The sequence below is a fragment of the Eubalaena glacialis genome, chromosome 18, assembly GCF_028564815.1.
Source record: "Eubalaena glacialis isolate mEubGla1 chromosome 18, mEubGla1.1.hap2.+ XY, whole genome shotgun sequence".
NCBI classification, from domain to species: domain Eukaryota; kingdom Metazoa; phylum Chordata; class Mammalia; order Artiodactyla; family Balaenidae; genus Eubalaena; species Eubalaena glacialis.
The window spans coordinates 56,427,267-56,435,445 of NC_083733.1; the positions used below are offsets into that span (position 1 = coordinate 56,427,267).

General features: G+C 50.0%; 1 pseudogene; it reads left to right on the forward strand.

The window, feature by feature from the left end:
* The first annotated feature begins 552 nt into the window (after nucleotides 1-552).
* On the forward strand, nucleotides 553-2,539 carry LOC133077689 (interferon lambda-1-like; annotated as a pseudogene).
* The last annotated feature ends 5,640 nt before the right edge of the window (nucleotides 2,540-8,179 follow it).

The window sequence follows — 8,179 nt, forward strand, 5'->3', positions numbered from 1 at the left end:
GAGTAATTGCGTGGGATTCCATTCAAACCCCAGCTCTGCCATTAAACACCTGTGGGACCTTAAGTTAAGTCACTTTACCCTCCTGTGCCCTAGTTCCTTCACTGGTAAAATGGGGGGTGATCATAAAAATAACTACTCACGGGAATGTTCGGAGCCTAATATGAATGAGTTCGTGGAACACGCTTAAACCAGTGGAGGAAGCTCCCTCTCTGCTGCTTCAGCAGCCCCGCCCACACACACCCCGCCCCAGCCCCTGCCCTGCTGTGACAGCTTCCCATTTCTCTTCCCGCCTCAGCCGCAGTCAGGGGCTCCCCAACATCCCAGGGTTTCCTAAACCAGGTTCAGGAACTTCTCAGGCTCCCTCCTGGGATTTCAGTTTCTCTTTCCTTCTGGGCGTAGCTCTGAGCTCACCTCGCCCCAATACCTGTCAACTCACCTGGCTTAGCAGCTGGCCCCATCCACTCATGCCTTTTAAAGTCAAAGCCCTCAGCCAGGGTTGCGCATTTAGCCTGGCTAAAAAGCACAGCTGGGGAAGCAGTTTGCGATTTGGCCATGGCTGCAGACTTGATGCTAGTTCTGGTGACAACCATGGGGCTGGGCTTGGCTAGAGCATGTCCTGTCCCCACCACAACCAGGAAGGGCTGCGACATTGGCATGTTCAAATCTCTGCTGCCAAGCGAGCTGGTGGCCTTCAAGAAAGCCAAGGATGGGAATTCCCTGGCAGTCCAGTGGTTAGGGCTCCATGCTCTCACTGCTGGGTCCGGGTTCGATCCCTGGTCAGGGAACCAAGATCCCACAAGCCGCAGGGCACAGCCAAAAAAAAAAAAAAAAAAAAAAAAAGCCAAAGATGCCTTCGTAAGTCCCTGTTGTGGGCTAACCTCTACCCCTTCTACCGTAGCCAACCTGCTGCCCTGCTACTGTTGGCCTAACCTCTATCCTCCTGCTACACGGGCTAGCCTCTAGTTTTTTGGCTATGACTAACATCTATTCTCTCTGCTGTAGATTAAACTCAAGCCCTCCTGCTAGACCTTCATCCTTGCTGCTAGCCTCTGTCCCTCCCGTTGTGGGTTGAACTTGCCCTTGCTCTCTGAGAAGTGTCGCTCTTGCAGAAGGTCTGGAACTGCAGCTCCCGCCTCTTCCCCAGGACCCGGGACCTGAAGCAGCTGCAGGTGAGTTGGGAGAGTCAGGCCCGCCTGCCCTCACCTGGCCCCGCTCTTCTGGCTTTGCAGGCGGCCCCTCATGTCCTTTATCTCACCTGTGCTTCCCTCCCTCTGGTCTCTCCTCATCTGTCCTGGGCCCCTGTGCCTCCCCAACTGCTCACTGGACCCTGTCCCTCCCCTGGGTTCCTTTTTGTCATCTCTCTGCCTGTCCTCACTTCCCTGTCTCCCCCACCTGTCCCTCTCACCTGCACTCTTACCTTGTTCCTTCTCACTTCTCTCTTCTTTTCTCTCCCGGCTCTGTCCCCAGCCTGTGCCCCTTGCCCTGCCCACCTTGTCACCATCTACTCTCAACACTGATTCCCTCTTCCCCTCTCACCTGCCCTCCTCGCCGCTCTCACCTCTGTCCCTTGTCATCTTCCTCCGCTGATCTTTTCCCAGCAAACGCTCCTCCTTCCTCCATGCTTCTCACCTATGCAGCCAACTGTCCCGCGCTCACCTACCTCCCCAAACTGTTCTCTTCTCATCCGTTCCCATCCCCGTCTCTTCAGACCTCTGTGACCTCCCCCATGAATCACTTTTCATTTGTCCCCATTTCACTTTTTTACCTGTTGCCTCACTTTTCTCTTCCCTTATCATTCTGCCTCACCTGCATCCCCTACATCTGCCTCCTTCCTCATGTGTTCCCCTCTCCTGTCTCCCTCTTACCTGTCCCATCACCTGTCCCCCTCATATGTCTCATATCACCTGCCCTCCTCCCCTGTTCTCCCTACCTGTCCCCACTTAACTGGGCCTTCTTGCCTATCCTTCCTCACCTTTCCACCTCACCTGTTCTCTCTCACCTCTCCTCAGGTGTAGGAGCACCCCACAGCCTTGGAGGCGGAGCTGGCCCTGACACTGAAGGGTCCTGGGGACGGTGGCTAATTCATCCTTGGACCACACCCTGGACCAGCCACTTCACACACTGCACCACATCCACTCCAAGTTCCAGGCCTGTGTGAGTGCTCGGGGCACCGGGGCCATATCTGTGGGTTTTGGGCGGATGGGACCTCACCCCTCTGTCCCAAGCCCTGTCTCACACACCACCTTCCTCTGTTCTCAGGTCCAGGCTCAGCCCACAGCAGGCTCCAGGCCCCAGGAGCCGCTTCCAGTACTGGCTGCATCGGCTCCAGGAGGCCCCAGAGAAGGTGAGTGACCAAGGAAGAGGGTGGATGCCTGGGCCCTGGGTAAGGAGGAGGCTGACGCCTGGGCAATGGGAAACCACCTTCTCATCTCCCCCACAGGAGTTTCAAGATGGCCTCAGGGCCTCTGTCACATTCATCCTCTTCCACCTCCTCACTTGGGACCTGAATTGTGCTGCCAGAGGAGACCTGTGCATCTGAGAACTGGGACCTACCCCAGCCCATCTGGGAGCCCAGACCTTATTTATGCACTAACCCCAGCCCTGCCTTAAGTTATTTCTTCTCACCCGTGCAGCCCTGACTCAGATCTGAAAGAAATGTTTCTTTTTCTACTTTTATATAATATGCAGAAATAAACAGTAAGGAATTGGAATCTTCTGTGATAAGTGAATCTTTGAGTGTGTGTGTGTGAGACTGTGGGTCTGTGACTGAGTGTGGATGTCTGTGTAGTGCAGGCAAAATTGATGACAGGTTGCATATATTTGCGTGTGCCTGACTTCTGTGAATGTGTATGTATATGCATCCAAGTGAGTATCTGCCCGAACCTGAGTCCAACTGAAGATGTATAACAGCATGTTCATGCCCACGTGTGTGTAAGTGTGTGTGTACTTATGCACATGTTTATATATCTCTCCCTGTCTGTGTGAACTGTATATCTCTCTTTTCCATATGTACCTAGGACAGATGGAAGTCTATATCAGTCAGGATGCTTTATCCTATAATGTGTCAGAAACCCAACTCAAATGGATAGAACACAAATGAATTTATTATGTCACAGTAAAAAGTGCATTGGGGGGCTTCCCTGGTGGCGCAGTGGTTGAGAGTCTGCCTGCCAATGCAGGGGACACGGGTTCGAGCCCTGGTCTGGGAAGATCCCACATGCCGCGGAGCAACTGGGCCCGTGAGCCACAATTACTGAGCCTGCGCGTCTGGAGCCTGTGCTCCGCAACAAGAGAGGCCGCGATAATGAGAGGCCCGCGCACCGCGATGAAGAGTGGCCCCCACTGGCCGCAACTAGAGAAAGCCCTCGCACAGAAACGAAGACCCAACACAGCCATAAATTAATTAATTAATTAATTTTTTTTTAAAAAAAGTGCATTGGCAGGGCAGTTCCAAAACTCATTCATTCATTCATTCAACAATGTCATTGGGGAACCAGGTTCTTTCCATTTCTGTTGACTGATTCTTACTCTGGCTACCTCACGGTCTCAAGATGGCAGCCATGGCTCCAGCTTTCACACAAACAGTATCCTCCAAGTCATAACAAACACCCCAAACTTAGTGGAGTAAAACAACAACTATCTTATTACGCTCACAGATTCTGTGGGTCACGAAATTGGACAAGGCCCAGTGTGGATCACTTGCCTCTGCAGTTTGGAGTGGCCGTGAGACTAAAGGGCTTCTTAAGTGAGTTAATTTATGTAAAGAATTGAAAACAATTCTTGGCACAGGTTAAGCCCCATATATGCGTTTATTGCTGTCATTTTTATTATTTTCGGATTTTTTTCTTCCCTAACACAAAGAAAACTCTTCCATTTGTTCCCTTCCTTCCCGCTTAGTTCATTGGTATAAGGATGAGAGACCTGGAGCTGTGGTGGCCAATGAGGCAGCAAGCCTAGAATATGAAACTATTCTTCTAAGGAAGGTGGAACAAAATAGTAGGAGAATGGGTCATTGGTGATATCAATAAGCTGTTGCATTAACAGCTCCAAACTCCCAACTCCAGACATATTAAATGAGATAACCAAATATCTTGAGTCATGTTAATTGGGTTTTGTTTCTTCAGCCAAATGTATCCTCAAAAATCCATCTCTGTATGCCCAGCAAAGAACCCAGAGAAAGAGACCAATTATTTGATAATAAAAATTTGAATCATGTAGGACATGTCTGAGTTCAGGCATATACCCCTTTTCAGTATGAGTGCTGTAATTGAAACAAGGTTGCAAACCTCTGCTTGGAGATGCCAAGGCCTAACAAAGAAATTTTGAACTGGATATATTTTGGTTTGCCTGCCCAGCGTCCATTTCACCTGGTAAAACTTCTCAGTTTTCCTTTGGGGCATGACCCCCCTTTCCCATTCCTTCATTGGTTGGACATAAGACTCAGGTGTGCCCAGAGCACTCCATCTCCAGAGTAAAGTGACCAGTCTTCTCTTGCCTCCCTCATGACAGCCTTTGCATAAGCTGTGCCCTCTGCTTGGGACATGTCCCCACTACTCTCCCACCACTACCACATCTTCATCTAATTTCCATTCATTCCCTATGTCTCAGTAATATCACTTCCTCCACCAAAAATCCTTCTGAGTGGAGCACTGGGGTTTCTATTGCTTTTATATGCCCAATAAGTTTTCCCATCCTACTTTTCCAGTGACTATTTAGGTTCAACCATATGAAATTGCCAATGTTCTGCCATTTCTAACCTACAAAACTGGCAATTTCATATGGTTCACCCTAAAATTTTTAGCACCTCCCCCTTCCCCAGGCCAAACGATCTGGACATGTGACCCCAACCTAGCCAGTCAAAGCATTTCATTCCTTTGGATATCACAATCAATGCAGGGGTGGCATGTGTCCCCAGTCAGGCCAATCAGAGCCCTTCCCTGGGATTTTTTTTTTTCATTTAGGACTGGAGGAGATTTTGCCATTTTACCTCTGGGCTATGGTGCTAGAAGGATTGAGTCTGTGTCTGTAAATAAGTGGCCATTTTCCCTACTACATGCAGTTGAAGGGGATAAATCTGAGCTGAGACAAGCAGAGAAGAGAAATGAATGGGAAGACTGACATGATGGAGTTGAGTCTGGGTTCCAGTCTCTAAGGCCAAGTTCCTGGTAGCTTTACCCTTGATTGTCTCCTTCCTAGCTACATGAACCAACAAATGCACACTTTTTACACCTAATCCAGTTAAGCTGACTTCCTGTCACTTGCTACCAAGACTCAAATACACTTCCCTGAACTTCCAGGCAGGGTAAGGCAGCTCTTCTGGGCTCTGATAGGCTTTATGTTTCTCCCATCGCAACCCTATTGCCATCTGTCTGCCTGAGCTCCAAGAGGGCAGGAACCGGAGCTGTCTTGGTCAATCAGTCACTGTTGACCAATTGGTCACTGCTGGGTCTCCAGTGCCCATCACAGGGCCAGGGCACAGAGCAGATGTTCCAATACTCCCCTCTCTCACCTAATGTACCTGTTCTTGGGTTTAAAGCTCTTAATTTGGGGAAAAAACAAAAACAACCATGTCATTGGCATTGATAAATACTCCTCTGTTAAATGAAAGACCTGAAGTTACAGGGTAAGGAAGGTGATGGCTGTCATCCAAAGGGCTGAACCAGGGACCATGTGGGCTCCAAATATGCCAATGGGTGGATGCCAAGTTCTGAGGTGGCAGTTCCTGATTTTGTTTTGAAGACAGGCACACCCTGCTCAAAGCTGGATTCTCCATGGAAATCAGGCCATATACTGCCCCAGCTGAAAACACTCCACTGGCTTCCCACAGCTCTGAGAATAAAATCTTTACTCTTGACCACAGCCCACAAGGCTCTGCAGAACCTGCTCCCTGCTTGCCTCTCCCACTTGCTCTCCTCTCACTCTCCCCCTTATTCCAGTCCAGACACGCTACACCTCCAACACACCAAGGACACTCCTGCCTCAGGGGCTTTGCACATGCTGTTCTCTTTGCCAGGAATGCTCTTCCCTGGCTCTTCCCACAGTGGATTTCTTCAGCTCCAACATCACCTTCCTTGACCTTCTAACCTAAAGTAAGCCTCTCAGTCATCCCATCCCATCATCCTGTTTTCATTCGCAACGTGACACTTATTCAGTACCAGACACTCATTATTTACTTGCTTGATTACTGTCTCCTGCCTCTAGAATATACGCTCCATGGGGCAGGGGTTTCTCGTTTTGTCTATTTTGTTCACTGTTGTATCCCCTGCACAGGGCCAGGTACATAGTACATGCTCAAGAAAGCTTTATCAGGTGGATCAGAGACAATATAGTCAGACGGTTAGGTGTGCAGGATTTGGAGGCAGTAAACTTTCCAATCATGGCTCTGCCGTTTACTGCCTGCATGATCTTGGGCAAGTCCTTACCTCTCTGAACTTCAGTTTCCTTATCTAAAAAAAGAGGGTACACAAGGCCTCTCGCCTTCTGAGATGGCCCACACTCTGTCTGTGGAGTGTGTTTCTCTCTAAGTAAATCCACTTCTTACCTATCCAAAAATAAATAAATAAATAAGAGGGTGCACACACCGCACACATCTGTTGCAGAGTATAGATGTAATCATGCTTACTGCCTGAGTAAGCCCATTTTGTGAGTGCTATGTGCCAGGGCTGAGCTGCACACTCTCTATTCATGCATCAGGGAGGGTTTGTGAGCACAGTGCCTGGTGTGTGGGAAGCCCTCAGTACCCAGGAGTCGTGATGACTGAGATAGATAAGTGTGGCTAGGCCACTGGGTGATTCTGGCCTGTGATTCTATGGTGTCTCTGCCCTTGCTGCCTCCCACCCTGTCTGCCCAGATCCATTCCCCTCCCTCCTGCTCTGTTTCTATTTCTGTCTTTCTCTCCTCCTCCCCAGGCCTCAGGAGGCCCCTGGCTGGCATGAGGCCTTCTTCCTTCTTCCCCAGGATGGGGAAAGAGTTTTCACTGCAGGGCCCACCCGCCAAAACAACTTCCCTTCCCCAGCCACAGCTCACACCCTCACCTGAGAAACTCCCCTCCCCACACCAAGCCCTGCGCCCTAAGCAGACCCCTTCTCTACCTAAGAGCCCTCAGATTCCAGACAGCATGACCAATGAGCCCTTTCCCTCGTCCCCTCCCCCACCAGGCTGGCTTTGGATACCCATGCTCAGCTAACTAAGGTCCTTGGGGCCACTCCCCAGCCTCCAGACAGACATCAGAGGCCACATTTGGTAGTGGTGAGGAACAGATACTGAGGTCAAACTGCCAGCTCTCCAATTTCTTCACCAGGGGACCCTCGGGCACGTGACTTCACCGCTCTTGGGTGCAGATTCCTGTCTGTAAAATGGGGCCAAATGCATCTGCCTCCAACAGCCGTCCGACCCTGGAGAGATGAGCTGTGCTTAGCACAATGCCTGTGTGTAGAATGAACACTTCCTAGCTGCTCAGCACTAAAGACTCAGAAGCCTGCCTGCCTTTTTAAATCCCAATTTTGCCACCTTCTGGTTATGTGACCTGGGGCAAGTTACTTTACTTCTGGGCCTCAATTTACTCATCTATAAAATGGGATAATGGTACTGATGTCCTAGGGCTGTTGTGAGGATTAAACGAATTAAGTGTTTGGCACACAGCAAGCACTTACTAAACCTTAGCTATTGTTTGTGCCATTTGGGGTTTGGTTTTGTTTTTGACATATTACTCCCCACCTCTAAGTCTCTCAGAGGGTAGGAAACTGTCTGCAAATCTCCCTGGGCCCAGTTAGCTGTCCTACGTTCAGTCTCACTTAAGAGCCCTTATGCTGTAATCTAGGTCACCCTCCCCCTCAACCTCCCCAAGACACATGGACACACACAGAGGTCAGCAGAGCGGCCTCAGACACAGAAAAATGTTTAATTCTCCTGCGGCGGAGGGTCCCGGCTCCGGTAGGGAGGGGGATTTGGTTTTGGATTTTGTTCATGTGGGGATTTATTTGGGGGTTAAGAGGAAGGAATAGGGGAGAGTCTGGTCCTTCCAGTGGGACCTGCCCGGGAGAATGTGTACTGGGGAGATATAATCTGGAGAGACAAGGAGGCTGGACGCAATACGGGAGTGCAGAGGGAGAAGAGATGACGGGACAGAGAAATGAGAGACAAACAGGGAAGGACGTAAGACAGAGACGACAGAGGGCGG